We start from the raw sequence: 17,856 nt of genomic DNA, 5'->3' as shown, positions 1-17,856 counted from the left end.
AAAACAGAGGAATAGGGAGATCTTTTTGTCATGCTGACGCAAAATAGCGTAATGAAGCAACTGAAATTAAAACAGAAGATTTCTGGAAAGGAAGTAATGGTAAACTATAGTTCTTTATCAAAGTGAAATGTTAAACAGTTTGGGAAACGTAATAGCTTTGCTCTTTTTGTTGAAGTTTCTTATCTTTTTAAATTTATTTCATAGATCGTCCCATAATACGCTTTTATTCTGCTTCTGCATGGTGAAAAACTTAAATTAAACTTGAATAGTTTTGTTTTGTTCACCTCATTTCACAATTTTTTATATTTTTGAATTTATTATTGAAAATATGCTAAATATATTATAAAAACGATCTCAGAGCAAAGTCTTCGTTTTGAAAAATCGTTTCAACCCACAAATAGTAATCCAAAATGCTTACCAAAAATGTCAATTCTTCATTAACGCAAGGAAAAACTTGCAAGAAGAATCGCTGGTGTGCTGAGTGAAGGAACTAGGTTCGAAACCAGCATTAGTTCAATCTTTATCTTTATTCATTTTATTAACCATGTATTTATAGGGGGGGGGATCTTTCTTCAAATGTTATTTTTGTGCCAAACAGACTGAATTTAAATTTAATACCTCAACGAAAATGTTTGTTTGGAATAAAGTTTTTTTTACACTTGATGCCATTTCCTTGTCAGATAAAACTTAAATTAATGTTTAATTAAGTACATTTATAAATTTTTAATGATGTTAAAATTAATGTTTAAGTAATTAAATGAAAAAAACTGAATACCAGCTGAGGAGCAAAACAAAAGAAAATGGCACATTTTAAATTTAATTATAATAGTACAGTCTTCGAAGAATTTTTAAGGAACATTTTTTGAAATATTTAATCAGTTCTGGCAAAGCACTGACCAGTAGTTCAATCAAATTTCTTTTTAAGAAAATCTAAACTTTACAAGATAACTTCTTGTTTTCTTAAGAAAAAGAACTGAAAACTTTAATACTTGTTTCTAAATTCTGAAAGTAATAACATTACCATCGAAGCAGCAGCACATTTGCTTTCGGCAACTAGGCTTGAGCCAAAACTACTTCTCCAAATTCCAGCTGTCGCTTCAAACAAAATAAAAGGACGAAACATCTTTGCGCCCTATTACAAAAAAAAAAAAGAAAACGAAAAAGAACTTATCCCAGGAAATAAACATAAGAGAGTAAATAAAATCAGACAGTAGAAAAAGGCCGGAAAACCTATTCTTCTATCATAGCATGCTTCATTTGCAGAGAAGGATTTTTCTCTCCACTTTTCCAAACGATCCCGCGTTATCAACTTTAACTTCCATCTCATTTTTCGCCATCCTATTACGTAACAGTCTGTTTATGGAATGGAATATCTGAGGCGTCCATTGCATAGTCACGGCCATTTTGTGCCTCTTGTTCATTGCCCGGACGTTGCTTTTTTATTTTTTTTATTCTCCAGTGATGCATATGATGCTGCAGAGAAAGTAACTCAGTATCTTTTTGCATGCATGCAGCTCTATTTTTCCTATTCAAGGTGGGAAAAATAAAAGCACCTATGATTTATTATAGACCTTTTCCTTATAACGTTTGTACATAAATCTTCGCCAGATTATTTGAATCGGACGTTTGGGAATCGTAAAAACCGAGAAGAACATATATTTTAGCCTTACTTTTATACATCTAGACTTGAGTGGGGAATTTTTTCCCCTTATGTACTATAGCTGCTTACATAGACGGAGAAAAATCCCTTTTATGCCTTCTCACAACAAATATCAATTACTTTACTGGAAAAAAAACTGACCGTTGTTTTGAGCGGCGAGAAACATTTTACCTTTGGAGATTTTTTTCACAAAACAAACCTGTTTAAGTTTAAATCACTTTAAAAAATTGTCAACTGTTCAGAAATTATTGTAGAGATAATTTATAGAATTGATTCTCATATGCTTACGAAAAATAACGTAAAGCGTAAGAATATCTACCATTACCTCATTGAGTGAAAAATTGAGCTAAAAGACCATGCATGAGAACGCACATAACCAAAAATATATCAATGAGATACAACTGGATGATACATTCATTCCTGTAGTTCTCCTGAGACCAAATATGCTGATGTGCAACTTGATGGTACAATTGTAGAGTTGCAGAAACTTCTCTGAGTGTGATGTGCTTACTTTCTCTTCGGAACTAGATTGAACAGTTTGTTCTTGAATGAATGATATTATTATTTCCTCTACTTGTATATCTTTGTATGGATTATGATGCTTACACAAAACCACGTTTTGTCGGTTTGATTTGCTTTGATTGCAGATATAGAGATAACGGTGTGCTGTATATTGATGGCACAACATTGTTGAGTAGTGCTGTTTGATCCTAAATATTCCGTTTAGTATTAATCATGGATGCCTTTTTATGCCTAGAATACTCGTGCAGCTTGGCAGTGTCATGGATTTGTAAAGAAGGGCTGCAAAGAGCACTACTGTGCAGCAATCCAGAGTAATGCTTCTTGATCTTCAATGTCCCATTTAATATCAGTCATGGATGCCTTCACGCATAGAATACTAGGGGCAGAACGGCAGTGTGATGCCATTGTGGAAAAGAGCTGTTTGATCTTCAATATTCCATTTAATATTGCTCAAGGATATTGCTACTTCCTCTTCATACCTAGAATTCACTTGCAGTACGGCAATGTGACGGCCTCACATGCACACAATCTTTGTTTATTTCAGCGAAAACACACAACTGCTTCAATATTTGGTTTACTTTTATACCTATATGCGTTTTTTACAGTAAATTTTGTCTACTTTACTTATTCATTGAGTTCGGAGGGCATTTAATTCTAAATTTAAACATTGAAATTAAGAAAAATCTCCAAAGAGTTTTGATTTATGTTCACATAATTGAAACTACTGAACCCGTGAATATGCGTCTCATACATTCAAGCACTCGATATTGGCTGTCGTGTAAGAGATATGGAAGTATGAGCAGTGATTAGCTTGAAATATTTTCCAGACGTGAATAGCATATCAGCATTGTTCTGTGTAAAAAACAATTCCTCAATAACAAAATTTATATAACAGAAAAAAAATATTTAATATAAAATTTAGTAATGTACGTAATTGAAAAAAATCGTATCGCGAGTTAATATCTTCATAAATAAGACGATACAACCCACTATAAAAATAATATTTTGCAATATAATATGAGATGATTGGCATTTTAAAGGTGTAAGGACAAATACGAACAATAGTTTTATTTATCTCATAAAGATGAACAACGTATGGTGAAACAACGCTCATATCAATGATTCGGACAAAAGTTTGATTAATACCAGGTGCAAATTAATCATACTAATAGTGTAAAATATTATAGTTTATACGCCTACAAGTGTAAAGTAAGAAGTTTATTAAGTATAATTCGTAAATTAAAGTTGTAAAAATATCAAACATATAGTGTGAAGTGTTTAAAGTTATAGTAAGATGTATTCAAATTTACAGTGTAACAAATTCAGATATGGAGTACAAAGAATTCAAGTGTAAGTGTGAGTGTCACCAAGTCTAAATTATCAAATTTACTGTGTAAACCATTAAATTGTAAGTCATCGAATTTATAGTGTAAATATTAAAGTTTATCATGATACCAAGGATAAGGAATCCAATTAAGAATCTATAAAATTAAAATTGAAGTTCGCATGATTCAGAGTATCGAAATTGCAACCTAAAGTATTCGAACTGACGTTTACATAACATCGAATATAAAATTATGAATTTAAAGTATAAGTACTCTACTAATAATTTCATAACCCAAGTATAAGATCTATGTTTTCCTTTTGTGCGTGTATTATTTCATAGGACTAAATATTACTCATGAAAACTGTTTTATAACATTTCTTGTCTATTGTAATACCTTTTCTGAAGTGTTTGAAATATCTTACCTAATCAGTTTCCTCTTGAGTGAAAAATTTTATCAGTGAAGATTTAGCTAATGTAAATTTCGGGACAATAGCTGTTTCAGCATGTCGCAGCTAGTTGTACGCCTTTTGTATCGATATCAATTCAATCTAGTACATGTAAGCTGCTTGCTGAAACTAAAGAGAATGAAGAAGCTTTCTGGAACAGATTCACTTCATTCCCTCGTAAGCCAATTACAAGATTATCTTCGTCTGTCTATTTGAGAATAATTGATCGCAACTTAATCAAGTTTATTTTGGTAAGATGATAGATAGCTTAAAGTCGCACCATTGCTGTTCTAAAATAACTGGAAGTGAAAATGGCTGAAATAATTAGTATTTTTAATTCCGATAATGTTCATTTTGATGAAAATACTTTGTATGACTGAAAAATACATAAAAAAAAAGACATTAGTTCATAATAATTAAATTTACTATTAGAAATAATATTAAGTGAAACATTAGAAAAAGCTATGAACACATTAGTATTAATTAGTGCCCATCATAAATGTGAATATTTTATTTATAAAACAAAGACTTTTTTTAAGGAATTTAACTTTTAACGGTATTTCATGCAAAATGTAGACGCGAGATTCAGGTTTAAAGTACGTCATCAACTGACGTTTTCAATTGACTATTTTTGCCCCCCTTGAAGCCGTAAACATAAAGCTTGTTATTAAGCCCGTTTTAAAAACCTCTAATTTTAAAGAAGTAATATTAATTGGTGTTGTCATCAGGAAAAAAAATATTTTTTTGAAACCAAAACTAATTTAAATTTGCAGTAGAACAGAAATAAGCACACTTTTCAATCACAAACTAGAAATACGCACCAATTTCTATATTTCAGGTGGGCAGAAGAAGACAGCTGTCGACATCAGCTGATCCTTACCTCGCGGGGATTGTGATATTATATACCTCATACATAACTGTTCTAAAATAACCTTACCGATTAAAATTTTTATTATGTTGAATTTTACTTATACATTAATTGGTAGTTTCAAGTAAACAAATATTTATATTTTATTTCGATAGTTCAGTTAAATGATGTTAATTTAGATATTCCGTTTGTCACAAATCAATGGCAATTATTACATTTCTTTTTGATGACAGTAACTGCAACCCAAAAATAAGTCTCCTGAAATTGCAAAAAAAGAATGGCAGTAACTCTTGAAGCGTGTGAAAAATGACGTCACTCATGGGCACGCGCGTACGAAATCAAAGTCCAACTAGAAAAATGAGAAAAACTGATATCCCCTTCATATTCATTAATCTTATCTTCAATTCATCGCGAAGAGGGGTATAGGAGGAGAGGGTAGTCTCAGGTGCATAGAATCAGAGTTTCAATTTCTTCCCGTCCAATTTCTTTGAATGAAATATATTTCACTTGATGAGCTCATTTTTCTCTCACACTTTCGATATCGAATGCTTTGAAAATCGCGGTAGTATCGAATTACTCTTCTGAGGTACTATATCTGTATTTTTCCCATACAATGAATAAATGGAAATTTCAGCGATTTCTTATCTGTATGGGGATGGAAGAACTTTGGAGAGTGTATGGGTAATATATTTATTCAAATGCAAGAATTCTGGGACTGGAGCTTTGAGCGTTTTCTTTGAAAGTACCTTTCGACAAATAAAAGTATACATATGTAGAAATAGAATCGAAGGAAAAATTTAAGAATTGGGCGAATCTTCGAATATCTAATAATATACATAAATAAGAATATAATGGAATAAAGAATTTAAAAATCTGAGAGCAGTAGGAAAATTCGGGCAATTAAAATTATACAAATGCAAACATGGAGTAAAAAAAAATAAGAATAGATAGAACATTTGGGAAACTATACGTGCAGAAATAGAATGAGGCAAAACAAAATAGAAGGAATTGCGAATACCTAAAAATGTAGAAGATAAAAATCGAAGAATAAGATAGTAATTTAAATATTTAAGAACTAGAGATGCACCGGGTGCCCAGCAGTTGCCTAATACCTGCCCAGAACTTTGTTACCCGGTTATTACTCGAAACCGGTAAAAGAGTTTCATTACACAGTACCCTGACCCAGTTTCTTAGCATCAAGATCTGGCCAATTTTACCGGTAACTATTGCCGGGTAATATTTATTTATGTTCGGCACGTATGCAAAATTTTAGGACCCTACTAGAAATATACAAATGTAAAAATAAAAGAGAAAACATAGTAGTGAGAAATTTGAAAATCCAAAGAAAGATTTGTTAATTAAAATTGTACTTAATGTAGAAACAGTTTAGGAAGAATAATTTATGAATGACAAAAAGCTTTTACTTTTTAAAAATATATGAAGATAATACAAAAAAAGGAATAAAGAAATCAAATCAGAGAGTATTTTTGGAGAATTCAATTGTACATTTGTAGAAGGAAAAGTATTGAATAGAAGAAAAAATGCTAAAATAGTGAAAACTTCCGGGTAACTCAAAAATATACAAATAAAGTCTACATCCAAAAGCATATATGCATATAAAGGTATACATATGCAGAAATAGATTGTATGGTAAGAGATTGAAGGAACTTCAGTACAACTGAGAATGTAGAAATAGATCATAAAAAGCATTTCAAATTTATGAGGAATCTTTGAATATATGTACAAAGACATATACAAAAATAGAAAGGAAAAGAAATTAAAAATAGAAAAAAACATTCTGACAGCTAAAAATATACATGTGTTAAAATGGGAAAAAAGGCTAAGATCAATAGTTACCAAAATCAAGAATCAAATCAACTTTAGGATAGCTTAAAATATGTACATGTATAATTAAATTAGAAAAACACGTAGAATAAGGTATACATTTTTAGGTTTATTATATAATCAATTAGTTTTTTTTCACTTTCTAAGTTTGTAAGCTATTTTGTAAAGAAATGTTATAAGAAGAATTGCTGAAAAAAATGTATAAAATTTAAACTGCTAATAATTTGAAATATCTTTTAACATGTTTTCCCTTTTTTCGACATGAAAACATATCACCAACGCTACTCTTCAAACACAATAGCTACTTCCAAAAAAACAACAGCTTGCAATAGTTATAAATGATATAAGATTTTTGTCCTATAAGAATAAGACAAAAAAGCAATGATAGTCAAAATCAAGAATCAAATAAACTTTAAGACAGCTTAAAACATCCATTTGCAGAATTAAATTAGAAAAACATGTAGAATAAGTTATACATGTTTCGGTTTATTGTTTAATCAATTAGGTTTTTTAAACAATCTGAGTTTGTAAACCTACTTCTTAAGAAAATGTTATAAGAAGAATTGCCGAAAATTTTTCATAAAATTTAAACTGCTAATAATTTTGATTATCTTTTATCACGTTTTCCCTTTTTAAGACATGAAAACATATCACCAACACTACTCTTCAAACACAATAGCCACTTCCAATAAACAACAGCTCGTAATAGTTATAATAGTTTTCAAAATTAAATTGCCTTTTATGCACTTTAATAACTTCACCCTTTACGTAAGACTTAGAAACAACAAGTCGGGAGGAATTTTATTTCTTGAGAGGCCATTGTCCCTTTCGAACATGTACAGTCCGCAAAAAAAAAAACGAATCACCCTGAAAAACTTTCGTTCTAATGATCGGATTTTCACGAACTAAGTGTCAATCTTAATGGTTCCTGGGGGTGACCTCAAATATGCTAATTAATTAGTGCTAACTATTAATTAAGTTACGAAATCAGACACAAAAACGTACTTTCTCTGAATAAACATGCATTTTTTTTTACATATTTGGATTTCTTATCTTCAAAATATAGGGGGTAGCCGCAATCTGGGAAATGTGGTCCCCATAGTTTGGTCAGGAGAGCGATTCAAAGTTCGTACCCCTTAATGTTAATTTCGCTTTTTGCGTTTTCAGTCATATTTTCAAAACTAATGAAGCAATTCAAAAAAAAATTGCACTCACTCATAAAACTCATTTACCCAAAGATAATTTCATGCAAAAAATAATTTTTAATAATTATTTATTATTTTTTATTATTTAATTAAAGTGAGGATGAAAAAATATTGAATTATAAGGTATGAATTTTTTTATACCATATTAATCTACATATTTTTCAATTGAAAAATCTAAAGTTTCAACTCTTTTTATTTATTAGAAGCTGAGAAAAATTAAAATTAATTATTTTTAAAAAAATAATTTGGCGACAATAAAGAAATAACTAATTGGGCCGATTAATATTAAAATGTGATAAACTTGGGAGGAACTTGACTTCGCGCGCGTAGCGTAAAATTTCATTCATATTTTTTTCGCTAATAATCGTTTGCTAATCTTTTTATTTTTATTTCTTTCACACTATAAAATACGATGTTTCTTTTTTAGTCATTTAATAATTTATTTGCAATTTAGTAAAGAATTTTGAATAAAAAACACTTTATTCAACAAATGTCTAGTTTTAAAAAAGCGTGCTTCTGATAGAATACACCAGATTGTGCTTATTTAATGTGATTATTTTTTATTTTTTTTATTTTGTTTTTCAATAACTGATACAATTTCAATAATATACATACGTATGCATAGATTTGGAATAATATATTTATCAATTTCTTGAATATATATTTTATAAATATTAATAAAAATACGTAGTCAACATTTTTAAACATCTCTCACAACATCGCAAATTTCTCAACATCTTATAGGGTAAACTAAACAATGAAGGAACACTTAAGCTTAGCTTGCCTTTAAAAAAAATTCATAAAAATTTCAAAATTTTTAATTTTAGCTAAATGATGGTTTCGACATATTTGTTATTAAATGCAAATTATGTAATAAAAGTTATATAACTTACATAATATTGTTTTAAGCTTTTGGTGGTTTAAATAATAAGTAGTAAGATGACCAAGTGAAGGAACAGTTCTTACCAGTGAATAAACACTATATTTTCCAAAGAATGAACACTTAATTTTGATAATGTTTGATGCTCGTTAGGAATCCATAGGCCACACAAATGTCTAAAAACAAGATTTTTCTTGGAATTACGACATATAACCATAGTTAATGTGGAAAATTTTACTTTTTTTCAGTCATGGAATGGAAAGTAAAATATGTTTGAATACATAATTTTAAAAAAAATTTTTTCATTTTTTTCTCACAGTTTAATAGTCCGTTCTAAATTAGGAATGTTTATCATTGTGTAATCTGATGATGTTTTTATTATTATTATAGTTCGATCATTTTTTTGTTTAATCTTTTCCTCATATTTTTTAAGCTTTTTTTTAAAATCTTTTTAAGTATTTTTTTTCTCTTCGTCATGAGTAATTTATTTCTTTTTCTTTTGATTTAACCTTCCTCTTTTTTCCAAATTTTTAGCCAATGTAAATGTATCTTAGAAATTTCTTTTGATTTTCCAGTTCCATTTCCAGAATTCCTCACTGGATAATAAATGAGAAAAAGGAGTTTCGAAGTTTGAGTAAAACCCATCTCTCATTGACTTATATCTAGTAGTTACTTATGAAACCAATCGTTTTTGCAACTAATAATGCCTCAAGAGGACTTATCTCAAAATCGGTTTTCAAGATACTTTCATTATTAATGTTAGTTGTCTCAGCTTCAGAGCCAAAATTTGATTATACAATTGTTCTTTCTGAAATAAATTCTTCAATATTGAGAAAAGCGCAGGCTATTGGATATTTGGGAGATTAAACTTTTCTGTCAATGTTCCTTTAAAAATTTGCAACATAACTTGTGAGATTTCCTTCTCAAGCTTCTGAAGAAATAGCGCATCGTTACTCTCGAAGCATGTGTTTTGTTGATAAGTTGTCTTACTCATTAACTCTTGGTGTCTGTTTTGCATGCATTTGTTACAGTCAACGTTTTCTACATCGAATGAAAAAATATCGCATTTCATAAAAGCATTTTAACTTCATCAGTTGATGCCTCAAATCTTATTTAAAAATGGATGCAAAATTTTCTAGACATATTGTTTTACAATTCTTTTGTTTTCAAGATCTAACGAGATTTCCAAGAATTACGTAGAAAACTAAACCAGAAAATTTGTTTTGAGGAACAAAACTTGTTCAGTTTCAAATTGATATGAGATTTATACCTATCCAGAAGAAGCAAAATTAGGAATTTGATTGCATTTTTAATTAGCCATGGGTAGAAACATTTGCAATATATTTGTAAAATGTTGCTGCGGTCATCGTTTCATTTCATGAATAGCTTTTTCCAATGAAATATGTAGCAGGGACTGATTCTGTAATATCTCTACGAATTCTTGTGTAAGGAAAAACTACCAATGGAGGTACTTTTTCTTTCCTAGGTACTTTAGAATATAAATCCTTATAATTTTTAAGGCCGCAGATTTTTCCCGTTTAAGGGCAGTATTCAACTCTTGTTTCATTCGCATTGTAAATGCAATCACTTTATAAAAGGATGCCAGGGCTACTTCCCTCCTAAAGATTCTCTGAAGTTCTTAAAACCAGTATTTCGAATGTTATTCTCTAAGGGAAGTTTTGCCTTTTGAAATTATCTTCGCATTGCACTGAGTTATCGGTGGATGTCACCTTAAAAAAACTTCACCCATTTTTCACCTAGATAATTGTCTTTAAATGGATTTTTCCTTCCAGTTCCCGTTAGGACATTAATACAACGGCAATAGGATAATAATTTAGCTAATTATTGGCACAAAATCCTGCAAAGATTCCATTCAAGCTTTTATTATTATATTTAGTTGTTATACTTAGTTAATAAACATAGTTTATTAAGGAGTCTAAGGTATGATGTAATAACTAATCACTACATTTATAAAGATAAATAATAAATTAATTATTATTATAATTTTTTAAATAAATTTAGCAATTAAATTTGCATATTTAAATGAAATAGTTATAGGAACTATTCATACAACATTTAACTGAACTTGAGGAGTCCTCTATGTTGCTGAACTACTAATTATCCAAGTAAAATCATATTTCACACATACTATTCATTCACTGGGAAATCTATTCTCAGTGAAGGAACATGCCTGTTCCTTCACTGGTTAGAAGTTGTTTTTTTTATTTTTAACATAATTTTGATTTATAATATGACAAAAGGTACAAGAAAATTAAAATGTTTTTTATTTTCATTAACTTGAAAAAATCCCAGTAAAGGAACACTTGTTTATACATTGGTTTTTCATCGTTCTGCAATCCAGTTAATAAACACCCCCTAATCTCAGTACTTGCTTATGTTATGATGCTTAAAATAAATGAAACGTAACTTCAATGACCATATTTTGAACTCTTTTTTTCACAATGAAAAGAAAAAGCATTATTATATGCAATTAATTGTAGTTTAAACGGATAACAACAAACACTGACCTTATAATTTTGTCAAAGAAACAAGGCGTTGAACAGATACTAACTAATTCAAAACTTTTTCCAGAGAAGACTCAAAGACCACATAACTAAATGCATTGTTAAAGGACTTCCTATTGTTAGGTAGTAAGCTACTCTTACCAATCAATCTAAATTAAAACTTTTAAAATTTTATTTCTAAGAAATATCTATGAAATGCTCCTTCATTTGTTGGTTTACCCTATATCATCCTAATCTTAAAAGAAATTTCCGGAAGTGTATCGCAGAACTATTTTACCAACTATTTAATAAAATTTTAACATTTTAAAATTCTTATTCTTTTCCATTTTACGTTTATTATTTCTTCATTAATATACTAATAATTTTTTTAGAACTTTAATTTAGATTTTCTTTAATTTAGGTTTCCTTTTCAAATTATAGTCAAGTTTTTTTTAAAGAATTATTGTCTGCTAGCTAAGAATAAAACCTTGTTAAGAAATTAAAAACATTCAGCTGTTTAAAATTATTTAATGCAAAACAGCTGATTATTTACTTAGCATACTATTTTTTTGAAAAAAGAATATAAATTATTGATTGTCTTCTTTTTTTTGTTTCTTGTGACTTCAACTTAGATTATCTAAAATAGTGTTTTATAAGTCACTACAAAGTGGATAAAGATACCGAACATAAAAAGCTGTGGAATACGTAACCAATTTTTTTAGTGTCTTAAAATATCTCAGTATCTTAAATGTCGTCCTACTATCTTAGTTGTGAAATTAAATTTTTAATTATCTGACCACGTGTGATTCACTAATTATTTCATTATATCTTTTACTCTTTATGATACCAAGTAGATTTTTTTTCTGATAATATACTAAACTATTTTGTTTAATTTTTTACTTTAGCATGATTTCCAAGATATTATTGTAGTATAATTTGTTATCAGGAAAATGCCTTATTTTGTTAATCAGGAAATACTAAAAATTGAAATTTGTAAGGATTCCGAAGCTGTGCACACAATACACAATTTCCGACCTTATTTTAATAAAAAAAATTTAAAAAAAAAAACGTGGCAAGTAGGCTAACATACTTTTTACAGAAACTGTGAAAACTAATTTTTCCTATATTTCGTCAAAAGAGGATAAGAATGATATTGCTCCAAGGGATCTACTCAATAATTTCGCTATTTCCAGAATGAAATCTGTTTGATCGAAACATATTATTCCTTGAAAATTACACGAGGGAAAAATTAACTTTTATTATTTATCTAAGCTTATTTCATTTATTTAATGATAGCGGTATTAAGGTTAAGGATATGCGTCGGAAGCTCCGTTTATTATTATACTATAAATGCATTAAATCATGTAGCTTGAATAATTTATTTTGAGTAAATTATTTAATAATTTTAAGCAAATAAGGGTGTGAAAATAAACTCGATCGAAATACTCCGAAAGTATACCCTGAAATATATGTAGAATAAACTTTGGAATCGATATATAAAAAATACCTTTTCAAACAACTTCGAGTAGGACGGAAACGCTAACTTGTTTAAAAAAGTTGTCCTTGTTACTATTTAATTTCGATTCCTGGTACTAGGGGACATTCCATTTTCACATTCGACTTTTGAAATTCCAATTGTAAACGGAATTTTTTTATGACCTTAAACTAAAATGTTAAGGCTTGCAGCAAAAAAAAATTTATTTTTTTTACTGCATTAATTTTTTTACAAAGTAGTGAAACTTATTTTAATATCGAGTGAAATAATTTAATATGTTGTGTAACTAAATGGATAATCCCAAGAAACTGAATCGAAAATATAAAAATTTCATTGATTTAAAAAAATAATAGATGATAATAAAATAGACATGTTTTGAGCGTCCAATAATAAAAGTCACAAGTTATCCAAGCCTGACAAGTCTTGAGAATGGGCGATTTAATTTGAAAACTCGAAACATGTCGACTTTTACTTCCCTCTTCATATGTTTTGAAGCCAGTTGAGTTTTTATCGTCAATTATACTGTTTTACATTTGGGTCTTGATCATTATTTTGATAATGATTAGTTAAAGTAAACATATGCATTTTAATATTTTATCAGGATTCATATGGTCTTTAAAAATGTAAGAACATCAATATTGTAAAAGTTATATTTAACTTAAAAATTAACATTTTGACACCAGATATTTTGAGTTAATGAAATTAAATATTTTATCTCTTAAGTTTTTGTGCCCCCATTTCAGTATCTTAAGGATCTTACGAGCTCTGTTTAAAAAGAGATCATCAGATATATATAAGAAAGCAAAAATAACCATAGTAGCAGTATTTGGTGGTAAATGTAGCTTATCGTAATTGAAGAATATGCTGTGCGACATTTTATGGTGAATTTGTGAACATATAAGTTTCAGAATGTATCGAAACATGAGGATGCTATTTGCTAATCATCTTTATCCAAAGGAAACGATGTAGCCTAAATATCTAGTAGAATGAAGCGATTTTTTAAGCAATGAATCCTACAATTTGCAACATATTATTTCAATATCTTATTCTTAAACATAACATATTTCAATCTTTTTAAAATGCCACTAAACATTCAGCAATTCCTTGAGTTATAGAAAAAAGAAATATCGTAAATTATAGAAAGCCTTGTGAATGTGCATTAGAATTATTATACAATCTACATTTTATTTTTCAAGCACTTTTTTTTCTTCAAATTTTCTTGCCTAGAAGACTCGATTAAAACTGTAAAAATGATTATCCCTAAAATTTTGTATATAGCTATAATAAGTTATGCTCATTTTATTTTAGTATAAAATCCTCGAATAAATATAGTAAAAACAGTGTAATCTAAACAATATCAGATAAAAAGTTCATGTATTTAAATTCTAAAAACTATCATAAATAATTTATAAATCGATTCAAATTTACTTTTCAAAGGAGATTAAAATAATATTTTTTTTGCTTTTTGGACAGAAATCTCCTAAAAAAAATTTTTATGGCCTGGAAACTTCGAGATATTTTCTATTAACAATAAATTAAGCCCCTCCGAGCAATCACTGAACATTATTTCAATTTTTTTACTATCAGAGTTTGGTTGCGTAGCAACCTAGTAAAATTAAGCACTCCTCTTTTGAATTAGTCAATGGGTTATCTTAAAATATTTATTTGCGCAGGCGACTTTTTTTGGCGGTTTTCTGGACTATCGCCAAATATATAAACATTTATTGCGGCCCAATTTACCACCCAATTTTTTTAAAATTTTGTCTACCCCCACTAATTCAAGGGTCTAGATTCCAAATATGTAAAAAAAATTATATGTTTATTCAGAGAAAGTACGTTTTTGTGTCTGATTTCGTAACTTAATTAATAGTTAGCACTAATTAATTAACATATTTGCGGTCACCCCCAGGAACCATTAAGATTGACACTTAGTTCGTGAAAATCCGATCATTAGAACGAAAGTTATTCAGGGTGATTCGTTTTTTTTTTTGCGGACTGTACGTGCCACATGAGCGTCGTGACTTCCTTAGAAAAAAGAAATAAACAATACCGTAGAAAGAGAAAGTGTTAAAGTATGTTTCCTTTTGTGTCTTTAAGTGATACATAAGTTTCATTATTTATTTCATTCAGGGCGTTATATACACGAACCCATTCAAGTTTGGGCAATCATAATATGCATTTAACAAGCAGTTAAGGATATTGTTTTAATTTTCTGTGAAGCGTTAAATGCACTTTTGCGTGTCATTTATATGCTTGTTTACAGATGAAAAATAATTATGAAAAATAACTTGTATGTATTAGTAATTATCTGTAGCACGCTCTGACAATGTAGCGAAGGAATTGTTTAAATCAACGTTTAGTTTTAAACACTTTCTAATTTAGAGATAATCATGTATTTCGTTGAGGGGTTTTGGAGACTAATTTTGTTTATTTTGCACTCTTGTTTACATAAACGTACGGTCGTAAATTTGATATAAAATTATTTGGAGCCTGTTTACTTATTTTATGATCAGAAATTCGATAGATGTGTTTGCACTCTATTGCTTTACATATACATAATACAAATTTACTTGAAATGTTTAGAGCCGGTTTACTAATTCTCATTCACTTACTATCAGAAATTTAATAAAAGTGTATTATTAGTTTATTTATTAGTTTACATATACATACTACAGATTTAGTTAAAATCATTAGAGCCAGTTTACAAAATCTTCTACACTTATGATCCGAAATTCGATAGAAGTATTTTCACTCTATTTATTAGTTAATATATAAATATCAAAAATTTAGTTTAAATGTTTAGAACCGGTTTACTAAATCTCATACACTTATGATCAGAAATTTGATAGAAGTTTTTGCCCTCTATTAATTTACACGTACATATCACAAATTTAATTGAAATATTTAGAGCCGGTTTACTAAATCTCATACACTTATGATCAGAAATTTGATAGAAGTTTTTGCACTCTATTAATTTACACGTACATATCACAAATTTAATTGAAATATTTAGAGCCGGTTTACTAAATCTCATACACTTATGATCAGAAATTTGATAGAAGTTTTTGCACTCTATTAATTTACACGTACATATCACAAATTTAATTGAAATATTTAGAGCCGGTTTACTAAATCTCCTTCATTTATGATCTGAAATTATATATAAAAGTGTGTTATTAGTTTATTTATTAATTTACAGATATATATATATATTGCAAATTTAATTGAAATCATTAAAGCCGGTTTGCAAAAACTCTTACACTTATGATCAGAAATTTGATTGAAATATTTTAAATCTATAGCAAATACTAAAATTTAATTCAAATGTTTAGAAACGGTTTACTAAATCCTATCTACAATACGCAGAATTAAGAGTGAAAACCCTGAATAACTTTTGATTTAATGGTCAGATTTTGACGTGTTGGGTCTCAATATCATTAGTACGAGAGCCTCACCTTAAATATGCTATATAATTAGTGGCGACGAGGTTTTAAGTTACAAAATCAGGCTCAAAAACGTACTTTGACTGAATAAACCAGAATTATTTTCCCCGGATTCGGATTCTTTACCCTCAAAATGTAGAATATAGGAATTTTGAGGGTAAATATAGTCCCAATATTTTGTCCCCGGAAAGTATAGTCCCAATATTTTGATCGAAAATTTGGACTCTTTAATGCTATTTTCACTATCATTTACGCAAATCAGTTAGCAGATTTTATGAAAAGCCCTTGACCATTAAGATTGAATCCTACCTAGTACCTGAAAATCCAATCATTAAATCAAAAGTTACTTGGGGAGTTAGCTTTTTTTTTCTTTTTTTTTTTTTTTGCTCATTGTTGTCTGCCAAAAAAAAATCGTTTATGAACAAACGGCCTATCTAAGAACTTTAATAATATTTAAAAAAAATCATTTATCGTCACATTTTATTTTTCAAAAATTATAAATTTGTGCTCTTGAAATAGATTATTGTTATATTTGCTTTCTCTTTTTTTTATTCTCATGTAATTAATTATACACAATCTTTTTTTCAGATTATTCTGTTGGATCATTCGTAAGTAATTTAATATTTAATTTTTTTGTAAATGAATGAAAAATATATGAAATAAAATTAGGTTTATAATCACTTATAGATATTTAAAAAAATATTATAAAAATATTGATGAATATTAAAAATTAATCAAATGTTCAATATTTATAATTAAGAAGCACAAAAATATTCAAAATAATTCGCAAGTATTGAAAAGTCTAAATGAAATTGTCTACGAATTTTAAAAAAACTATGATAGATGGACCTGGATGATGGATTATTTAAGTTGAACCTTTGACATTATGAAATGACGTAATTAATGATGTAACTATCGAAAATATTTTTATAAGTACTTTTTTAGTCCAACAAAAATTCTCACCAGAATATGGTAATATTTACCTTGTTCCCGTCTCTATGTGAACACAAGCTCAGTAATTTTTACCGAAGAGCTTTGGCAAGGATTTTGAAAAAATTTGAAATAACATATAGTTTTATATTATGTAACAAAATTTGGTAAATGTGGTAAAATTTGATATCATGATACCTTAGCACGGCATAAAAACCATTTATTGGGTGAAATTTACTTTTCAGTTTTGCATTTGTTACTAAATATGTGGTAATAAGAACTATAATTTTGAAAACCAGAATTTCTTGTAAACCGTTACCATATGGACGGAAAAATTACCAAATGAATGGTTTAAATACCGTTTTTCAGAATTGTGGTTTTTATTATTTTTTTTTACCAGAAATGTCAATACCATACAGTACAGTAATTTTTTTCTTATTACTCGTTAATTTAATTTTGTCATCCCTATTAATAGTTAAATATCTTTCTAAAAAAGCTGTCCGAATCAAATTTTTTTTATTATTGTAATAATATTTGTTTCAAAAATGCAAAGAAATTTTAAAATAGCCTAATTTATCTTCACATTATGTTCAGATTACAACTTTTAAATTTATATGTTTGGAAATAAAGTAAATAGCAGTCGTTAGTTTAATTTTAAAAATTATACATCAATGTTTAAAAACAGAATAATTGCATCTTTCGTCAACTTTGATGGTAGAATTCCCCAGTGA

The 17,856-nt window shown here is 28.5% G+C and overlaps 1 long non-coding RNA gene across 3 annotated transcripts in view; it reads left to right on the top strand.

Moving 5' to 3' along the window:
• LOC147815833 (uncharacterized) overlaps positions 1-17,856 on the top strand; it is a 376,705-nt gene that overhangs the window by 92,863 nt on the left and 265,986 nt on the right. For all 3 annotated transcript variants that reach the window (XR_015431408.1, XR_015431409.1, XR_015431411.1), the window contains exon 2: positions 16,784-16,803. This is a non-coding gene — a long non-coding RNA (uncharacterized LOC147815833). The remainder of the gene's footprint in view (positions 1-16,783; positions 16,804-17,856) is intronic.

The sequence above is a fragment of the Parasteatoda tepidariorum genome, chromosome 2 (genome assembly GCF_982258835.1).
Source record: "Parasteatoda tepidariorum strain Cologne lab strain chromosome 2, Ptep-v5.0, whole genome shotgun sequence".
In the NCBI taxonomy this organism is placed as follows: Eukaryota; Metazoa; Arthropoda; class Arachnida; order Araneae; family Theridiidae; genus Parasteatoda; species Parasteatoda tepidariorum.
Note: the sequence above shows the minus strand (reverse complement) of the source record. Positions and strands in the feature narration are given on the sequence as shown.